This window comes from Mustela nivalis (genome assembly GCF_964662115.1).
Source record: "Mustela nivalis genome assembly, chromosome: 17".
Taxonomy (NCBI): Eukaryota; Metazoa; Chordata; class Mammalia; order Carnivora; family Mustelidae; genus Mustela; species Mustela nivalis.
Genome location: NC_139036.1, coordinates 36820868 through 36842479, shown reverse-complemented (window position 1 = coordinate 36842479; position 21612 = coordinate 36820868). Strand labels below are relative to the sequence as shown.

General features: G+C 55.0%; 1 long non-coding RNA gene across 1 annotated transcript; it reads right to left on the bottom strand.

Annotated features, from left to right (window-relative positions):
• Nucleotides 1–4680: 4680 nt before the first annotated feature.
• On the bottom strand, nucleotides 4681–6741 carry LOC309852171. The gene is made up of 3 exons (XR_014305121.1): nucleotides 6661–6741; nucleotides 6326–6466; nucleotides 4681–4772 (listed from the first exon to the last, which is right to left on the bottom strand). It is a non-coding gene; the product is annotated as an uncharacterized lncRNA (long non-coding RNA).
• Between the last annotated feature and the right edge of the window lie 14871 nt (nucleotides 6742–21612).

The following is a 21612-nucleotide window of genomic DNA, read 5'->3' as shown; positions in this document are numbered from 1 at the left end:
AAGGTGCAAAATTAGCTAGCCCCTCCTCTACTCCTACACTCAGAACCTCCAGTGAGCCATCAGCCCAGAGCTCCGGGGGAGCCCCCAGGGCTCAGGGCTCGGGAAGTCCACTCTCTGCACCCCCGTTCTCTCATCTATAAAATAAGAACATCTTCACTGTTATTATCTCAGCTCTGCCCTTCAGCGCGGGCACATGCACACACGCACGTGCGCACACACACACACACTCCATGCTTTTTAAAGTTTAAGGCTATTAACTTACATGCATCCCATTATCATTAATTCGGGAGCAGATGTCATATGAAACAGAAGCAATCAGAGTTTCTGAGCAGCATACCAGGGTTTTGTTTCATACAAAACAGAGTTTTGAATTAGCAATGACTGAAGAAATGTACATTTATCGTGTTCCCCGTTATAATTCCAGCAAAGAAACTTGACATTTTAGTTAAGCCTGTGTAGCCTTCGCGCAGATAAATGTTCTATTTCTGCTAGGCTTTTCAAAAGATAAAAAGTCAGCCCCAGGTCTGTTCCTCCCCACTCTTTTCTGGTCTGATGAGAGCGGTGGGGGGGTGGGGGTGGGGAGCCAAGGCCAGGTGATCTTGGAGACCCCTTGGTCACTGGATTAGGAGGCCTAAGTGTGTTCCATTGGCCAGCACATCAGTCGCTCATTAGGCACCTGTCTCATTGGTCCGGCCTACCCAGGCCAGGCCTCTCATCAGGTACCAAAGAAAATGGCCAGCAGGACAAGGGCCTGGGCCCCAAGACCTTTTCCAGCACAAAACTCTGTTCCTTGCCTGCCTGCCCAACTCACAAGAATTCAGAGCGCTGACATGGAAGTAGAAGGGGCCAAGGTGAGGCACCTTAGGATTTTCCCAAGGGAAAGAGAACAGGTGTCTAGGCAAGGACTGCATTTGGGAACAGAGGCTGTTCTCCAAGCCCATCTCCCAGGGTTTAAAGCCAAGGTGCAGGACAGGTGGTCCCCTTACAGCCCTGATCAAGACCTCTCATGTCACAGAAGGGGGAGAGCGAGGCCCAGGTCTGTCACTTCCATGTCATTCTCTTTTTCTGTCCCCTCACCCCACGTCCCCATGGAATCAGTCAAAGGCCCTGAGCCGGACCGGATAACCTGCGTTTCCAGTCTTGGCCCCATCTAGCAACAACCAGACCAGGAACCTTGTTCCTAACTCCCTTCCGGACTGAAGACTCCACCACCTTGTCCTACAGGTGCTTCCAAGTCAATGTGCACTCAAATCCCCGTAACTCCCTCTCTGGCGAGGGGAGCTGTTCCTCTGGTTGGGTTCCCCAGCTTTGCAGCTAGCCCCCAGTCACCCAGACCCTGCTTCTGACCAGGGAATCCCTGATTCCTCCTCCTCCTGGTCCCTCCTCCAGACCTCCAGACCAGGGTTCCAGGCACAAATAGTGTTTTCTCCTTCGTGGCTCTCAGCCCACCCACCCCCACCCCTGTAACCACCACACCCCACCCCACCCTTCCACTCCCTTTGCGCAGGCCCCATCTAGCCCTCCTGGACTACGGTGGGGCCCTCCCATCGTCCCACCCACCTCCACCTCCACGCTTTGGGGGCTTTTGCATTCTGCCTGGGACTGATCATTCACAGCCATGGTCAAAACCTTCAGTGACCTCATCACACAAAGACTCAGCCTGTGTGGGAGGGAGAATGAGAAATATGAAGGGGGTAACTCAAGTTCTCAGAGGGAAAGATGGGGAGCCATCCATCAGGGGCAGAGGCAGGAAGTGACTGGCTCAGGGTCACCCAGTAAAGCAGAAGCAGACTGGCATGTCCGTGGGGGCAGTAACACTCTCCTTCTGACCACTCTCCTGGGCCCCCACAGGACACCGAGCTCCAGCCACACAGAGCTTCCGGGTGCCCTAAACCTCTTTCACAGCTCTGCTTCCTTCCTCATGAAGTCATGCCCTTCCTCTCTCCGCCCACCTCCACAGTCTTAGCCACTTGCCCAAGCCCAGCTGAAAGGCTGCCTCCTCCAGGAAGCCTTCCCTGAATGCCACTCCAGCATACCTCCCTTCACGTCACTCAGGGCTCTCAGACTTAGGTTGTCATTAATCCTGCACATGGCCCCTAGGAGAGGCGGGACTCATCTTACTCACCTTCATAGCCCAAGAGCACCCTGCGCAGGGCCTGGCCTGGCGCAGGTGCTCCACAGGTATTTCCGGAAGGAATTATCATAGTATTTATTGTTGTTATGAATGGCTGACATTGACAGAGCCCTCATTTGAGTCAGCCACCGGGCTTCACATGCGAGTCAGAGTACACGCATCTTCACAACAGCCCAGCTCACAAGCCCCATTTCGCAGATGGGGAAACTGGGACTCAGAGGAAGTAAGTAGCTTGCCCAGAGGCTCACTGCTGGAAGGGGGCAGATTTAAAACTCAGCCCCAAGTGTAGCCCAGATGCGGCCCTCTGACTCTTGATCTCTGTACCCTGGTCAGTGCCCAGGAATCCACCTGCCCCAGATGTCCCTGCCAGCCCCAGTGACCCTTGTGGCCCAAGCCCTGAGGACTAGAAGCCCCTCCAGGGGGGGACACAACAGCTTCCACTCAGTCCTGCTTTGCCGATGACCCTGATGGTTTAGACCATGCTCTGGAATCCCAGCCCAGCCAGCCGGTGACAAGAGTTCCCTGCTGGCCCCCTGCCACAGGGACACAAAGTTCCTTTGCACATAACCTCTCTTTGTCCCCCTGTTGGTCACGGCAAATAGGTCAGGCCCAGGGCAACATGGTAAGGTGGCAGAAGTTTGTCTTGGACTGTGCTGGCAGGCTCTCTCTTCTGTTCCCTTTCCACCTAGGGTTTCCTGCTGGCTGACCCATCCCGGGCCTCAGGCTGGACGCTGGGGGCTTAACCCTTTGTACCCTAGAGCAGCATGCAAGGACTACAGATTTTTTGGGGAGATATGCAACAAAAGTGGGGGTTCTCCTTGCTCATGAAACCTGAGCTGACCTGCAGTGAGTCCCCAGGACAGCCTGGGACTGTGTCGCCCCCTGAGTGCCCCCCAGATCACATAGCTCAGCGGGAAACCTGCTTTCTGGCTTGTTTCCCTCCCTGGATCTGACACCTCCCAGGTAGGGGGCTGGGCAACCCTGGTTCCTGCCACCACTCCTGTACCCCCCGGGACTGGCCTGCTCCCTTTCACCCACCCATGTGTGTGGCCCGCCCTGGGCCTTTATCAGACCCGGTGCCCGAACCCCTCCCCACCTGACTGAGGAGGACACTGCTGACGAGGCTCAGAGGGGCCACACGCCCAGTGTGTGAGCAGCTGGGATTTGAACTTTGGTCCACGTGGCTGCCAAGCCTGTGCTGCCCTCAGCCCCCTCCCCTCCTCCTGCGGCCTGTTGCCCTCAGCTGCCCATCATAGGGTGTCCCCCGGGAGCCCCGGCCAGCCAGGGGCCGGGGAGAAGGGCTGTCCGGCACTGCGCTTCCATTCCAGCCACCGGCTCAGCCTGCGTGGGTTGGTCCATTCCTGCCTCTGTGACCGAGACCGTGGGCGGCATAACATCCTGAACCTCCCTTTTCTCTTTTGTGAACTGCTAGCTAAAAATACCTATTTCTGGAGATTCTTGGGAGGATTAAACAGGATAATCCAAGCTGAGCGCTTTGCATGGTGGCACATGGTAGGTGCTCAAGAAAACCTCGCTGTCGCTGTTGCTGTCGCTGTTGGGCCTGTGCCCCGTGGGGGAGTGGGGCGGGCAGCGACACCCACAGGAAGCTTCATCACGGAGACCCACAGCATATACACGGGAAGTAACAAAACCAGAAGGAAAAACCTTAAAATTTTGGCTGAGTAAAGGCAGCGGTATAATTACCGCCATTTGTAAAAACTGCTTCCCATTAATGCCTAATTCCCGTGAAGCGCAACAATGATTATCTCATTAACTATGTGTCAGATCAACTTTGTTGTAGGTTTTATTTGATTAAAACAGTGAACTCTCAACACGTATGCTCATTCTTCATAGTCTGTGGTTTCTGGAGCACAGGGCTCTGTTGATGACTTTTTTCTAAATTAGAAAGCAGATTTCCAGGGACGTGTCTTGTAAAATTCGGTTATTTAGATGGCCCAGAGCAAGGAGGACCAAGCTGGAGGGAGAGTCCCCAAAGCTTGCTACCAGCACCCACCCCTGGATTTCCAAAAACCAGTGATAAAAGGTGAATCATGTGTCAATCTTTTTTTTTTAAATAAAGATTTTTAAAATTTATTTGACAGAGAGAGGGATCACAAGTAGGCAGAGAGGCAGGCAGAGGGAGAGGGGGGAAGCAGGCTCCCTGCGGAGCAGAAAGTCTGAGGCAGGGCTTGATCCCAGGACCCTGAGCAGAAGACAGAGGCTTAACCCAGAGTCACCCAGGTGCCTCATGTGTCAATCTTTAAAAAAAAAAAAAAAAAAAAAAGCGGCTTTGGTATCATTTGAATATTTTACGATGTGCATATGCATTATTTTGTAGTAGTGGAGGTTGCTGGGGGTTTTTTTGTTTTGTTTTTTGGTTTTTTTTTCCCCCAATGGGTTGAAGACTCCAAAGCTGTTACATCCTGGATTCTGTTTCCCCCGTTGGGAGGAAAGGTTGCTATTTGTCATATGCACTTAAGTGCCTGATATGTTTCTCATTTTCCCATAGGCGGTGCCGCCCCACACCCGCCGCTCCTCACCCCTACCTTAACAGAGAAAAGCTGCTGGCTGACAGCTCCCAGCTGCACGGGGAGATAGCTGAGAAGTTCCAATAGGGAAGTGTCATGCTTTGCCAACTCTGGGGACGACAGAATAATTGGCTGGAACCACAGACCTGGGCGATGGTGCGGGGGTTGAGGGAAGATCGTCCTCGGGGAAGGCGTCCTGGGGGAGGGCCGGGCGTCTTCTATGATGCCAGATGCTGGGGTCCTTCAGTGGCCCCTTCTCACCCCCAGGAGCCCCGGAGTGTGCCTGCTGCCATGGGGGGCCGGGCGGGGGGAGGTTCTGCATCCCACATTAGAGCCTGGGGTCCCTCTCCTGGAGGTCAAGTGGTGCGTGTGGGAGGTGGTTCAGGAGGGAAAAGTCTGGTTCTAGCACTCAGCTTCCATGGGGCAGGGCAGAGGGGGTAGGGACAGCAAAGACCCCTGTCGTCATTACAGGAAAGAAAGGCGATCTGCAAGAGGGGACTCACACGGTCCCAATTCCCTAGAGTCGGCGCAGCCTGAGGTGGAAGGTGGGAACGCCAGGGCTCTCAAGGAGAGGGCAAGCCTGGCTCCCGGAGGACCAGGGCAGGAGGACCTCAGAGAGGGGAGCCCCTGACCGCAGAGCAGACGGGCAATTGCATGTTCCATTCCCTCCTGATCAGAATCCTGCCCCTGGGGTGGGTTCTGTGCAGATTCCCCAGCTCAGGGCTCCCGGGGTCCGTCCTTCTTCAGTTCCAGCCTCGCTCTCCACGGTCTGACTGCTCTGCCTTTGACCACAGGACATACGGCCTAGGGCAGCGCGGGACAGCAGAAGCAGAATGCTAGCATATTCATAATTTTAAATTTGCCTATAGCCACGTTTTTAAAAGTGCAAAGAAACGGGTAAAATTAATTTTAGGAATGTATTTTGCCTAACCCAACGTATCCAGAATATTATCATTTCGACATGTACTCAACATAAAACGAGTAAGATCTTTTCCATCCTTTTTCCGCACTAGATCTTTGAGAGCCATTGTGTAGCTCACTTTCGCAGAACCTTTTGGTTTGGATTAGATCCCTTCTCAGGGCTCAGCAGCCACAGGGAGCTTGAGGCTGCTCTATTGGGCACACACGCCCCAGGCTTTCCTTGTGCCCTGTGATTCTCCAAAGGGGTGGTGGGTTGGCGTCCTCATAGGCCCCAGTCCAGACTGCTTTTCCTTTCCCCCGTGTAGGAGCAAATCAAACTTTGAGGCTGGGGACTCACCTATCCTTCCTTTGTTTAACAAGGGAGGCCGGTGGGGAGGCTGAGAGCCCTGAATTGGGCATCAATGGGCACTGCACTCAAGCTGCTGTGTGACCTTGAGCAAGTCACCTGCCCTCTCTGGGCCCTAGTTACATCCTCTGTCAGGAAGAAGGGTTTCCATTACACTTGTGATTTCAAGCAGCGGAACCTGTTTTTCCAAGGAAATTTCAACCTATAAATCAGAGGAGAGAGGTGCCCCTGTTTGAAGAGGGTGAGAGCTTGGGCCCAGCCTCCTGCAGCCCCAGCCCTAGAGGTAATTCATAGACCAGGCCCCAGAGGACCAAGGAGGAAAACCCTGCTCTCCCATTCCAACAGCATTTCATCAGAACATCAGAACGGCACTGTGAGTTGTTTACGGACCCTTACCTGTCATAGAAGTATGAAAACGCACATGGAGAATGTATCCGTTTCAAGTTCAAGGCCTCCTCTGAAGAGAGAGGAAGGACATAAACTAGGGATGACACGTGGGTTCAAGTGTCAACATTTAACTTTTCAACCAGAGGAGACCTAAAGAAAATATAGCATGATGTTAACATTTGTTCAAGCTTAGGGTTGGGTCTGTGGCTCTCTGCTCTTCTCTGTATGTTTGAAATATTTCATAATTCAAATGTACTTAAAACATTAAAAAAGGTAAACATATATATAATCTGATATCACTTTAGGCAAAGAATTTTTTTTTTTTAATAGTAAAGGAGGGGTACCTGGGTGGCTCAGTCCGTTAAGCATCTGACTCTTAACTTCAGCTTCAGTCGCGAGATCTGGGTCAGGAGTTCAAGACCCCACTTGGTTAAAAAAAAAAAAAAAAGTAGAATACAATGTAAATTCCTTCCTACACTCTCCTCAACCAAAGGTTGGGGCTTTGGGGAGAAGAACTAGAGCCAAGTAATTATTCTATAAGCACAGATTATACTTATGGGTATAAGACATGGAGGTGGGGGGCCCTGGGATGATTAAGACCCGACCTTGCTTCAGGAGGAACCCAAGGGGGGAGACCTCCCAAGGCCGACCTGGCCTTGGTGCTGCAGTGGGAGGGCTGAGGGAGGAGGTAGGATCTGTACCTTCTCTGGCCCCCACAGCCCCCAATCTGTAGACTCTGGGGGACCCCCTTCTCTCTCGTTCTTGCTGTCTCTCCCTCTCCTGTCCTAGCCTATCTCTCCCAGACTCTTAGATTGCTCTGGGCTTGTCCAGCAAAGTCTGGAGGACACTGCTTCCTCCCCCCTTAGATATCTGTGTGTTCCCCACAAGCCCCATGTCTGGTTCCTCCTGGCGGCCCCTCCCCCCATGTCCCCTGTGACACATGCTAGATGCTAGGGAAGGCCAGGATACTTGGCAAGGTCACCTTGCTGGGCTGGGCCCTGCAGGAGGTGGAAGGCTGTAGGAGGGCAACCACGGACCAGGTCCAGTGGGGTTACTGCACCCCAGCAAACAGGTCCTGCTGGTTTGCCACTTGGTGAGTTTGGCCTGGTTAAATGGTAACTTGCCTTTGGTTGTGCAAAAGTGACAGGGAAGGAACAGCCAGCTGTGACGAGGCATGGTGTGAGACCCAGCTAACTCTGAGTGCTGGACTGAGAGTGAAGCTTATTTTCTTTATTTCTTATTCTTTTCTGGACGCTCTGCCTTTCACACATCTTCCTGGGCCCATGAGGAAGCCCGAGGAGCATGGTGTGGGTAATAACAGAGGCCCATAGCCATCAGGGGCCTTTCATTGGAGGATCGTTTAACCAAGAGCTGCTGTGCCCATTTTACAGAAGGAACCACAGAGACCTAGAGGAGTGAGGTCACCATGAGTCACTGGCCTTCCTGGCCTAACTCAGGCCTGGCTCCATAGGGCTGAGTCAAAGGAGGCCGACCAGGCCAAGGAGGGGAGAGAGGCCTCACCTTACAATCTCTGGTTCTTCCAACAGAATTGAATGTCCTCGTCGGCCTTTGATCCTCTCAACTGTGTGGTCAGAGGGAGGGGGCCGCCCTCCTCCCTTTGTTCAGCGCCTCATTACAGGGCCGGGCCCACAGGATCTCATCTGCCCCCGCAACAACCTTCTTCATAGGCCAGGCCGGTTTTACGCACAAGGAAATGGAGAGTCAGCGAGATTAGGGCCCTGGTTCAAAGTGTCCCAGCTGGTCAGCCCAAGGGAGAGCGGGCCTCCAGACGCCAGCCTGGGACGCACACCTGTCTGCGGTTCCCTGGCTTTGCCTGAAGGAGCCCAGGACACAGAGTCTCTGGTCTGAGGGTTGGCTGACAGGGGCCAAGGATCTGCCACGGTGGGTCTCCGAATGGATGGTCACTTTGAGAGCCAGGATCCAGAACCGCCCTTCATTCGGCCCTTACAGGCTGGGTTAGGCTGCCTCGGGCCTCGGGCCTGGGACGGTCCGTGGGCTCACTCCCTGCAGGCTGTCAGCGCCGGCTGAGTCCCCGGTGGTTCTCATGGCCACTTCCAAACCAGCAGAGTCTCACCTGTCACCATGTGCTCTCTGGATGGCAACACTCCAGTGAGAAGGAGGAAGGAGGAGGACAGAGTTTTCTCCAGCTTTTGGAGACCTTGGGGAGGCAGAAGCCCTCCCACTGACTCTCAGGTGGTCTGTGTGAGCCCTGGGGGGCCCAGGGCAGGCCATGCTCCCTGGTCAGAGATGACATGGAACACAGGACAGGCCTGGGGCCTCCGGTCTCCAGGCAGTAGTAGCTGGGGTACCCGGTCCTTCTTGGTACCCTGGAAAAAAGGTACCAGGTCAGCGGCATGATGGCATGACGTGTGTGAAAGAGGCTTCCAGAAGCCCTGGGGACTTCCCCAGGGAGGGAGCCTGGCGTGCTCACCCTCGGCAGCTGGCTCCAGCTCCGTGCAGGCCACAGGATGCCACACTGGGCATCCACACAGGATGCCAGAGGTTAGTGAGGGGTCTGTGGAGGTCAGGGAGAGGCGGGAGCCAGGGTCATGGGAAGGCGGGCCAAGGCCAGCCGCCCACCGCAGGCTGCAGCGGGGCTCTCCCCACACTGAGGGCAGATTCGGTTTTCTCCTTCAGAGCCATGTGGTGTAACTCAGTGCTGGGCTGAGCAGACTTAAGTCGAAGAGTCCAGAATCCAGCTCCCTAGGGTGTGTGAAGGCCGGGGCCAGCTGTGGGAGCCTCACGAGGCAGTTCCCCAGCGGTTCCTGGGAGCTGGACCTCAGGCCCCGGGCCTACCTTCCCCTGCAGAGGAGGCCACAGGAGGCAGCCTTGGAAAGCCCATTATTTGGTTTGGGAAGAGCTGGCCTCCAAGAGCTGCTTCCAACTTTTGACCCAATTTCTGTCTCCCTGAGGGAAAGTCAGACTGGGGAAAGGTGTGGCTGGTGTCCCAGGGGCCCAAGTCCAGCCCCAGTCCCCTGGATGGAGTCAGGCAGCTCCCTTGTGCTGAGAGAGAATGTGTTTCAAGTGGGCACCGAGTTCCTCTTTGGGGATGGGGTGCTTGTTCCTCTATTTCAAAAGGGGCATTGGGTCTCCCCAGGCCTTGGGCCCTCCCACTCCTGTCTCCTCCAGGGAACCCCCGTGGATGACTCCACCCTTACGGAACCTGTTGGAAGCCAAACAGTGTCATGTCACAGTCCGTCTGAGCAGGAGACCACAACTGGTGAATATGTCAGTTCAGGGCCCCGAGGGATGGGGGGTCCGTAGGGACCCAGGGGCAGACCATGGCCTGTGCATAGGGCAAGCTCCTTCCTGTCCTCCCCTGGGTACACGGCCTGGCAATGTGACCCCAGCATCTCCCTTCTCCTCCTGTGACCTTACCTCGGCTGCTAGGCAGCCCACGCCCTCCTCATCCCAGCAGCAGGCTGGGTCCCTCACTCTGGGAGGTGAAGGAGGGGGGCGGTGTGTTCACAGAAGGAGGGGCTGCAGCCTTCCTACTTGTAGGTCCAAATGGCTAGTCTAGAACTCACAGAAGCCTCCTGAAGAGGCAGGGTGTGAGGTCCGCCCTCCCTCAAAGGGAGCTGAGGCCTCCCTTGGGCACAGGTGTGTATATGGAAGCTGGGCAAAGCCCGGAGAACCGGGGGGGGGGTGGTCCAGAGCCCTGGCCTGAGGACGAAACTTGTGAGTGGGAGAGGCCCCAGCACTCCCCTTGAAGACGGAGAACATGAGGCAGGTCTGGACCCTGAAGGGGAGGGTCTTGGAAGGACAAAGCTCGTGGTGGGGGTGAGCTGGGGGGCAGCAAAATCTGTGGGCCTCTTCCTAGAAGGGCCCTCGCCTTGTGGACAGAGTGGGGCGGGTAGGCGGAGGGCACTGCTAGAGGACAGACAGCACCCCTGGCCAGAGCTGGGGGGGGGGCGGGGGAGGCAATGGCCAAGGGAGCCTTCTGAACATGCTGGAAAGAGCCCAGAGGAGGCGGCAGCCAAGAGGAAGGCCTGTAGCCTTTCTTGGTCCCCAGGGCCCTGCTGCCTGCCCACTGCACAGGGGTGAGGGGGTGTGTGAGCTCCAACCCACACTTCTACCTCTCTCTGGAGCTCACACCCTCTCCTGCCCTGTGCTTCTGCCTGCTGGTTTCTGCAGAACCAGCAGTGTCCTCCCACCAACTGTGTGAAGAATAGAAGTGGCTCCCCCCACCCAAGGGCCCACCCGCGGGGCACAGGGGGACCCTTCTCTGCCTCCTGACACCCTCATAACTCAGGGTATGATGGGGCCAGTCACACCTACTTTCTGGAACCCTGCATCCATGTGAACCCCGGGCGGGGGACGGTGGGTGGGGGGAAGCTCAGACAAGCCCCGAGCCACTATCCAGACCAGCAGTGGCCCCATTCCAGGGCTTTGCTAACCAGAAGCCACCCCCTTGCCCTCCCCTCCCTCCAGGGGAGCTGATGAAGAATCCTGCCTTCTCCTCCCCAGTTCACAGGCTCCTCTCCAGGCTCCTACAGCAAGGGGGCCTGGCAGGCAGGGGGCTCCCCTAGAAATAACACGAAGTTGCCACTCACCCCAGAATAGGTTTCTACATTGTACCACACAGCCACATATTATCTGTGATGTTGTGTAAGCCTCACTGCAGGGTAAATATTGTTAGCTCTGTTTCGGAGATGGGGAGGGGGGGTCGCAGACGGGCCTCTGGCTTGCTCAGAGTCACCTGGCAATTCAGGGCCACGGCTGGATTTTGAACCCAGATCTGCATGGGGTCCAGGACTGGGGAAGGCCCGCCCCAGCATCACGTAGAGCCCCCAGTCGCCCTCCTACGTGGGACTGCAGCGTGAACACCCAGGCGCCTCCATTCAGGGCCTGGCTCGGCAGACAGCGGAGCCCGGTGATGTCAGCGTTGCCATGGAAACCCTTCCCCGGGCGTCGGGCAGGACCAGCCTCCCCGGCACAGTTTCCCTTTGTGTGGACTTTGCAATGCGTTGCCAAGGCAGTGGGGCCTGCTGGGCGGGTTGGCAAGGGGTGGGGACAGCAGACAAAAACCCACATCGCATCCCAGCAACCAGCAGCTCACAACAGGGTGCCCTGAGCCCTCGGAAGGGAGGGGCTACAGACCAGGTTTTGAGGGTGGCAGGGACAGCCTGCACGCCTCAAGTGCAGGATCCGTGTCTGGAAACAGCCTTTTAGCATCTTCCGTGCTCTGCTGGGGGTCCTGCTGCCTCACAACCACCTGGGCGGGGGTCTTAGGAACAAGGCAAAATCAGGCCCTTCGTAGAGCTGCTTGGCAGGGCTAGGGAGGAGCTGTGGCTTAGCTAAGTCCCCAAGGCAACTCCGATGGGCAGTCCATTCTGAGAACCACCCTTTAGGGGAGAATGAGGTTTATAGAGCACCTTTTCCCTAATTTATCTTGCATAATCCTCTCAGCCACGCTGAGAGGGGGAGGTGAACAGAGGGAAAAAGTTCGGAGTTTTGTTTTGTTTCAAATCCACACTGCACAGGGGAAGACAGTAGAGCTCAGAGAGGTTAACTCTTCTTGCCCACGGTCACCAAGCTTGGATGCGGCAGAGTCTGGATTCCAACCCAGGGGTCCGAGGCCCTACAGTGCTGGCCTCCCAATTGGCAGGGGCTGATGGCCTGGCATTGTTAGCTTCCTCCTGCTGGTTTTCCAGGAAGAATCCGAAAGTACTTTTGTAGAGGGGGCCAGCTCCGTCCGAAGGCTCTCACCAGCTCCCAGATCCAAGAGGGGCTTGAGCCGACAGAGAACCTCAAAGCCGGGCCCCTCCTCGGCCACCAGGCACCCTGCCCAGCCCAGCCCAGGAAGGAAACCCTGCCCTTCCCCCACCAATACCCACCCCCCCCACCCTCCCGCCACGCCCCCCTCTGTCCACAGCCTGCCAGGGCCTCCTGGCTCTCTGGAAGGGCTCCTGAAGTCCCTGGTCCTTCCCTCTGCCCCGGGGTAGGTGGCAGCTGACCCAGTGCACAGAGATGCCCGGATTCTTGGAAGTCTCCAGAAGAGAAACTCTGCGACCTTTGTTGGCCTGGCTGAGCCTCAGAGGGTACAGCTGACTGTCCTCCTGTGTCCAACCCCCAGACCTCTGCTGTCTTTGAAGATCCATCCTCTTTGGTGGAACACCCTCTCAGGTGCTCAAAGGGGAGGACCCCCCACTTTAGTCCTGGAGCTCTATTCTGCCTGAGAGGAGGCCGAGACCCTGGGTGACCCCACAGCGCCCCCTTCTTTGACCCAGGTCAGGGCTTCTTCTCTCCACCTGGATCGTTCTCTAATTAAAGGTCAACAAAGCCCAGCGATGCAGGCCAGGGCTGAGGGAGCACAGGCCAGGGATGCCAGGAATGGCTGGGCGGTGAGCGGCGATGAGCCGTCTCCGCCCGGAGCTGGACCCCACCGACACCAGCCAAGGTTCCGGCCCCAGCCATGACCACGCTCTGCCTGCCACTCTTTCACTGAACAAGTATTTCCTGAAGTCTGTGCTACGGACAAGGAAGGATTAAAAAAAAAATTCTCCAAACAAGCCAAGAAAGGATGGAGGAGAGACAAACAGCCCCAGATACCTGTGATCCTTCCCCCCCGGAGAGGAATACAATCCACTTGTGTTCATATTTAACATCGCTTGGGGACAGAAAGGCAAGAGACCTCCAAACACGAACCAGGGCCCTCTCTAGCTGGTGGCATCACGGGTGACTTTTAAATACCTTTGCCAAACCTTGAAGGTGTAAATTCTAGAAGCAGAGTTGCCCCCAGGAAACACGAGTGTTTCCTGGGATCCCCATAGGCACCTGCCATTTCCAGCGTCTGGGCTGGAGGATGGGTCAGAGGTCAGCCGGTCCGTCTTCTCTCAGGAGAGGGGCACACCCAGGCAAGTCGATTAAGGTTCCCCTGCCCTCCTTCAGCGGGGCGGCTGAGGCTGCCTGGGCTGAGTCCAGGCCAAGGGGCCCCCTGGAGACTCTGACCCCAGGTGGAGAAGGTTGAGCAGCCCAGGCACCAGAGAGCGATGAATGGGCAAACCCCATCACGGGCCTCCTAGCCTCTGCCTGGCCCCCCGCCAGCCTGGGCCAGCGCAAGGGAGTCTGGTACAGCGTTCCTGCAGGGGAGGGACACCAATGGAACCTGGCCTCTTAGAGCTTCAGCTTACTCATCTGTAAATGGGAACAATAGTGCCTCTTGCATAAGCTGCTGGGGAAACTAAATAATGAACCCCCTGGGCCCCCAGAGGGAACCAGCACATAGTAGGCAGTCATTAAGCACCAGGGACCGAACACAGGAAAGCACACGCTGGCTCTTCTCCTGTTGGGTTGCAAACCAACCCCGTCCCCCACACCCGTGGACCCCCCCCCCCCGCCGTTGTGAAACCTCCCGTCTTTATGATTTGGGTGAGAAGCTTTCTCAGATCCTCAAATTCTCCAGCACAATCTGCAGCCGGAAGCCCACGACTGAAGCAGCCAGGCCGCCTGGCTCTTTGGAAACGTCTCCCAGAGCCCCAGGGCCCAGGCAGCCCCTGTTGGAACTGCCACGTCCAGTCCCACCACACCCCAAACAGAGGCCACAGGAATGAAAAGGATTATGGCTGTTTTGTAGGAAATTGAAACACTTAAAAAAAAAAAGAAACAAACAAACAAAAAAACCAGGGGAAGGCCAAAAGAGCCATCTGCAGACTGCAATCTATGTTCTAAATTTTAGCATTGATCTTGCTGAAATAACACCTTTACATTTTAGGGGGGTGTCTCTGGGGAATGATTTCCTCCAAAGGGAGACCACAGTAAGGGGGGAAGGAACCTCAGGCCTTTTGGCGGTCCCTGAGTCATATCGGGTGTTTGTGGGTCCTGGCTGACCAACCCTATCTCCCGAAATGAATTTGCAGTCACCGGTGGGTTCAAGACTTTCAGCGCCTGTGTAAGGCATGTGTCTTTGCCAGCCGATAAGGCAGAGAACTTTCTGGAACCAGAGGCTGTCATCTGTGTCCTGCACTCGCCGAGGGCCTGCTACAAGGCTGTGGGCTTGGGATCTGGGGGAGAGGAGTGTCCCAGAAATACCCCTCTTCCCAAACTGAATCAGATTAGGGGTGCTACTTGCTCTTTTCCTTCAATAATCCCTGCATTTGATTCCCTAACGAGCCATGAACCGGGCCAGGCAGAACCGTTCACAATCCCCTATTACAAGTGAACAAATTCAGACAAACCGTAAGGGACTCTTAATCTCACAAAACAAACTGAGGGTTGCTGGGGGGAGGGGGCTTGAGAGAGGGGGTGGGGTTATGGACATTGTGCTATGTCCTATGGGCTATGGTGAGTGCTGTGAAGTGTGTAAACCTGGCGATTCACAGACCTGTACTCCTGGGGATAAAAATACATTGTATGTTTATTAAAAAATTAAAAATAAAGAAATAAATATTAATTTTTTAAAAAAGTGAACAAATCCAAACCCCAGGAATAACTTAGCAGAGGTTACACGGGCACCGGAGTCAAGCCCTAAGACCTAGGGCCATGTGAGAGCAGATATCCCAAACACCATGTCTTATCCTATCTCCCCCAGGTGGGACTCCTTTCCTTCTGTAAATGTTATCTTGTAACCCTGACACAAAGCCCATAGGAATGCCCATGACGAGGACCCCCCAAAGAGCATGAAACAGTCTGTGGCCCAGGGCACCCTTCTCTAGTGCCAACACGCACTCCTTCCCAGGCATTATTTGTGGGACAGTCCTACCACATCGCCTCTGAGACATTTTTTCAAAGATTTTATTTATTTACTTGTCAGAGAGAGTGAGCACAGACAGAGAGAGTGGCAGGCAGAGGCAGAAGGAGAAGCAGGCTCCCTGCTGAGCAAGGAGCCCGATGTGGGACTCGATCCCAGGACACTGGGATCATGACCTGAGCCGAAGGCAGCCGCTTAACCAACTGCGCCACCCAGGCGTCCCTGGAAGACACTTCTTACCTTTCTAAAATATTACAATTGACATATACACGTCCTGTGCTTGTATTTTCTTTTCCAACCAGAAGAAAAAAAAAGCTCTTGGCCAGTCTCCTGTGTCACAGCCTCGAGGGACGGTCATCTTGCAGAGATGGGGTAAAATCGGCGGTGTGGTCGACCTCCCACTCTACTCATGTCCCTTGAGATCCCTCAGCATCACCAAAGGCCAAGGACAAACCCCGACTGGATGAGACGGAGCGTTTCCTAATCCTAGCCAGCTGGCCACCCCCACATGGGACACTTGGGCAGCGTGAGGAAGGCCAGCGTACATCAACACAGCAGAAGGACCCGTGGAAGGCACGTCTCTGTAAATTCCAAGGAGCAAAGGGAAGGAAGGGAACTGATGTTTAGTGAGCATCTACTGTGTGACAGCCTTGTGCTGGGTCCCAGGTGGGCAAGGAAGGGATGGATGGCCACAGTGGGGAAGGTTTCCAGATGATAAGGAAGAAGAGCCCGACCCATAGGGTTTTCTGACCCTTGAGAATTAATAAAACAGAGTAAGATTTTTTTTTTCTTTCCAAAAGGCATCTTTTTTTTTTTTTAAAGAATATTTATTTATTTATTTGATAGACAGAGATCACAAGTAGGCAGAGAGGCAGGCAGAGAGAGAGAGAGAGTGGAGTAAGCAGACTCCCTGCTGAGCAGAGAGCCAGATGCGGGGCTCAATCGGAGGACCCTGGGATCATGACCCAAGCCAAAGGCAGAGGCTGTAACCCACTGAGCCACCCACCCAGGCGCCCCCAAAAAGCATCTTTAAATTGATGGTGTCTCACTAAGCTGCTTGTTTTCAGATGCGTGGAGGTGCGGGCAGGCACCTGGGCCTCACCCATCCTCGGCCTGAAAGGACCAACCTCAGTATCACCTGGAGGGCTGGTTAAACCGCAGATCGGGGCCCCACCCTAGAGGCGCTGATTCAGTTGTTCTAGGGCGGGACCTGGGAATTTGCATGTCTAACGAGCTGCCCCGTGATGCTGATGCGGCTGGTCCACCTGAAGATTACGTGAGGAGCTCTTGAAAAATGCTGGTGCCTGGACTCTGCCCCAAGACTCTGATTTAACTGGTCTGGGTGCAGCCTGGGTGTCAGGATTGTAAGGCTTCCAGGTGATTCTGAAGTATTGGCAAGATTGAGAAGAAGCACCCGCTTTATGGGAAAAGCCACCAGGCCTAGTTTAGGGGTCCCCGGGTCTGGAGGTTTCCTTGGATTTCACGGATGGCCTCCTTACTTTTCCCAAAAGGGGGCGTGCTGGGCAGCAGGTGTCCGAGGGCCGGAGAGCAGGCGAGCCGGACAAACCCCACTTCCATCCTTACCTTTGAGACCAGGTAAACTGTTTGCTAATGCTGGAAAAAGTGTGTCAGCCTATTACCAATGTTTAAGTTAGGAGATGTCATAAAACCAAGCTTTCTGGTTCCTCTGGGCAAGCATGTGGGCATGTGACAATGTCGCTGGAGCTGGGCTTACGCACACACCTGACAGCTGGCCATGGTCCCTGTCACTTCCTGGTGCCTTAGCTCCCCTGGGCCTGAGCCGCTCGCTGGCTTTAGCTGCTGAATGCCACTGACGCTGTCCCCTGTTAGTGGGCAGGTGTGAATGGACACATGAGGTGCTAGTGGGAACTCAGATTGATGCCTTCGACTAGAGACAGGAGACCCGGGGAAAGAAGTGTGTGTGCGCGTGCGCACGCGTGCTGGGTGTTGGGGAGTGAAGCTAGGCCCTGCTCGCAGCCTGGAAAACCCGGGGTGGGGGGTTGGGGGGGGGTGCAGGACAGGCACTACACTGAAACTCAGGGCATCTGAAATTTCATCTCAGCTCTGGCAGCGCCTGGCAAGGTGACCTGAGACAATTAACACCCTCTCCCTATGCCACAGTTTCCCCACCTGCAAGGTGACCTCCGGGATCCTTTCCTTTTGAGGAGCTGGAAAGAAGAGTGCACGTCCAGCAATTAGGAGCTGGGAGGAGGAGGAGGAGGCCTAGGGAAGGGGATGGCCAGGCTCAGGCTGCAGGCTGGGCATGATCGTGGCTGGTACGTCGTCTCCCCACAGGGCCCCCAAGCCGGGCTCTCTGGGTCTCCAGCCTGTTCCTATACCAGCACAGTGTGAGGCACTGCGGGTGGCCAGATGGGTCCATTCCTGTGGCTTTGCCACCTCCCTGGCAATGTGGCCTTAAGCAGGTTACCTGACCTCCAGAAGTCTCAGTATTCTCGTAAGTAAAATGGGCTAGTAAAGGGTTGCACAGAGGATCAAAGAGCTGGAATGTGGAAAGCATTGAGCGCAGAGCCCTGTGTATAGTAGATACTGGGGGGTTACCATCACCATCAGGAGGAGGTACCCAAACTGTGCCCTGGGCCCCGTTCATCCCCTGAATTCTCTACTCCAGCCCTGGAGACGCATCTGACAACAGAGATCGCACTGCCCTCTTAGTGCCCTATTGAGTCTAAGTTCCCTTGGATGGGGATCTGGCCAAACCCAAGGTCACCTTGCTGGTTCCTCAGCCTCCTCGCAGACCCAGGCCCTTGGAATCAGACCACCCTCTGTCTTCCAGCCCAGCCCTACCCTTTCCTGTGCCGGTGGCCATGCGTTGGTGCCCCGAAGCCTGCTGGACAAGTGACTTCACCCTTCACCCGCTGTGTGACTTGGCACATGTTCCTGAGTGTCTCCGAGCTCTTGTCAAATGGAGGTAATACCCTCTGCTCCACACTAAGCTCCATGAGGGCAGGAACGGTGTTTGTCTTAATGAGTATGTTTGTGCCCAGCGCCTGGACCAGGGCCTGGCATACAGTAGGTGCTCAACAAATATTTGCTGACTCAGTGAACAGCTGACCCAAGGATTAAACTGCATAACCTATCTAGAACATACTCCCAGACCAGGTCAGTGTCAAACAAATGCTTCCGGGACCTGAACGTACCCGAGTCCCTGGACTTCCGTAGGTTCCTCCTCTCTCTTTCTTGTGGCTCACCTGTCGGGACAAATTCTGGGAACTTTGACCATAGGTCATCAGGCTGGTGGTTACCACACTTGGCTCCCACCTACACCTCCCCAGCCAATTTCAGCAGAACAGGCAGCCCTGGGGCCCATCCCACATCCCCTTAACACCACGTTCCACATAACGAACTCAATGGCTACCTGGTGCACATTCACACACACCTTGCCACCTGCCTGGGTGTCTCCTCCCCTCCCCCACCTGTCTCCGACTTCATAAGGGCCCCCCCTTAATATTCTCTCTCACCTCTCTGGGGCTTACTCTTGCTACTCATCTGGCTAGGAAACGCCCTCCCTCGCCTCATCTCTTACCTCAACCACCCTCATTCACCTTTCAAAGCCAGTTCAATGTCACCTCCCCCAGGAAAACTTGCAGACCCCACCCAGCCTAGATTACAGACTCCCGCTCGCTCCGCTCTTACATTAGCTGTGCATGACTCCATCCTTGCGCTTACCACATTATTTTATAATTATCTGCTTATGTGTCCGGCTTCGCCATTAAATTGTTAGTTTATGGGGGGCAGAGACCATGCTGAATCATCGTTCTGCTCCTCTGTGCACGGTGCCTGGCGTGGAGTAACCCTCTTTTCAGATCTGACTGCCTTGTAACAAATCACCCCACAACTTAGTGGCTTAAAATTGCTCTTTCTATTTTGAAAATGGTTTTGTGAATCCAGAATCTGGGGAGTGCTCGGCCAGGCAGTTCTCACTGAGGGGTCTGCCGTGGGCAGCCCTCACCAGAATGTTCTACTAGGCAGGATGAACAGGATGGCGCACGCGTGCGGCAGCCACTGGCGGTGCTGGGAGTTCCCAGGACTCCGCGGGGGGCCGTGCGGTCTCTCTCTCACGGCAGCCTCACGGTGGTCAGCCTTCTGATGAGACGTGGCTTCCCCCAAAGCAAGTGTCCCAAGACAGCCAGGAGAAAGCCGCTCGACCTTTGCTCACCTGGACTTACCCTGCTTTCTGTGGGTTCACTCAGGGGAGCCCAACTCGAGGGGAAGAGACAGAGACCCCACTTTCCGACGGGAAAAGCGCTGAAGAGTTTGCAGACGTGCTTTAAATCCACCATAGCCCTGGGCGTGTTTGTGAGAGGATGGGGTGGATGGATGTCCTCCTGTTCCCCACCTATCCCGGTCCCTCCTGCCAGCCTCCTTCTCCTGCACCCCCACGACCCCAGCATTTCTGAGAATTGGTGGCAGCAAACCCACAGGCTAACAACACACGGCTCCCTGCCTCCAGGCGGCAGCTGCCAGTTGGTGTGGGGTGCTGGGGCCAGCCCCTCCCAGGGCCTGAGCCTCGGTTTCCCTGCTCAGATCATAAGGGGCAGGGCCAGACCGTCTCCAAGACCCTCCCTGCTCTTACAATAGGCACGTCCAGACCTTCCTTCTTGCTTTGGGCAAAGTTGGCTGGAGGCAAAGGCTACCTCCCAACCTTCACATCTTTGGGGGTTTCTTTCTAAATAACACAAGCACACAACTTCACATTCTGGTGTGAGTCCCCAGCGAGTTCCCCATGACCTTCCTTGATGCCCTGCCTCCCTCGGAAGGGGACTGCCTCAGTCAGTGCCCTTAACCAGCCTTGTGTCCTCCCCAACCCCTGTTTTTTTTTTAAAGGCATTCACTTTCATGTACATTGCAGGTGTGGAGAGAGGGTTCTGCAGGGGATATGCTCTTTGTTTGTTTGTTTGTTTGTTTAACATAAACCAGACCGTCCCACTTGTGTTGTCCTGCAACTTGCTCTCTTCTCCTCAATTCTGTCTGGGACAGTCGTCCATGTCTGGACGGAGAAATCACCCCAGTTGTTTGTTTGTTTTGTTCTGCTCTAGAATATGCCATAGTCTCTGTGCTCTGTAGTTCATCTACCCCTTCTCACTATCAAACATTTTCTAGCTTCCAATTTTCTGTTATTGCCGACAGTCCCACAGTGGGCAACCTCGGCTGCCGTCAGCGCTCCCCCAGCGCGCGGGGCTGTGGGACACTCCATTTCTGCGCAAGGACCTGTGGCCCAGGACTACTCACTGGCCTTCTTGCAGACCTCGGGATGGAGCAGGCTAACGCCAGCGCCCGCCTCCCCCAGCGGCTGAGTGGGGGCTCCTGCGGCAGGGCTAGCTGGCAGGTGCAGAGGCGCAGGGCCTGGTCCGGCTCGCTGCCGCGGCTCATGCGAGCGGGCCCGGGCGCCGGTTACGTAACTGGGCCGTTAATGCTGCTTTCCTGGTCGATGGAACCCAAATTAAAAGAGGAAATTATTCTCCTGATGCTCAGCTCGCCTAATCCCCATCTGTCTCTCCCCTGGTCCCCCGCGCTCGCATCTAAAGGTCTTGAACGCGCTCCAGATTTCTAATTTAGTTTGCTTATGCAACCAAAAATATTATGGCCGCGTTTCCTGGGGGTGATTAAGTCTATATTCTGAGTTCCAGGCACACTAAAAACAGCAGCGCCAGGGCCCCGCGCCGCTCGCGCGCACACCACGCGCTGGCTTTTTTTGGTTCCTCTGAGGCGCGGGCGGCTCTGCTACCGCGGGGGCCGCAGGCGGGAGAGTGGGGGCCGGACCGCTGCGGAGCGGAGGCGGGGAGAGCTTGGGATGGCCAGGAGAGGAAGAAGGGAGTGCAACAGGGCGGGCCTAGGGCGCCTGCCCACGCTGGGGAGGTTGTGATAGAGGGTGCTTGGGGTCCACTCGGAACCTCGGCCTCCTCCCTGGTCTTTTCTGCTCAGGCTCTGACTCCTGTGTGTGAGGTATAGGAATCCATCTTTCCCGCATAGAATCAGAATCTGTTCTCTCCCACCCAGAGATTTGTTGAAAGATGTTTGTTACACCATTGTTTATTCTAGAATAGCAAAAAAAAAAAAAAAAAAAAAAAGGGAAGAACACATCTATCAGTGGGGAGCGATCCAATAAATGAGGGGAACATCAATGTTCCAGGATACTATGGAAATGATTAAAAGAAAATAATGGAATAGATTAAGATGTCTTGACATCTTAATGCCTTAAATTTTTTTTAAAAACCAAGTCACAACAGGGATGCCTGGGTGGCTCAGAAGGTTAAGCATCTGCTTTTGACTTAGGTCATGATCTCTGGTCCTGGGATTGAGCCCCCCTGTCTGGCTCCCTGCTGGATGGGGAGTCTGTTTCTCCCTCTGCCCCTCCCCGCACTCATATTCACTCTCCTTTTCTCTGAAATAAATAAAATATTTTTAAAAAATAAAAAGCAAGTCACAGAAAAATACAGAGTTATGTTCCGCTTGTGTTGTTTAAAATCCATAAATGTGGGGCGCCTGGGTGGCTCAGTGGGTTGGGCCGCTGCCTTCGGCTCAGGTCATGATCTCAGGGTCCTGG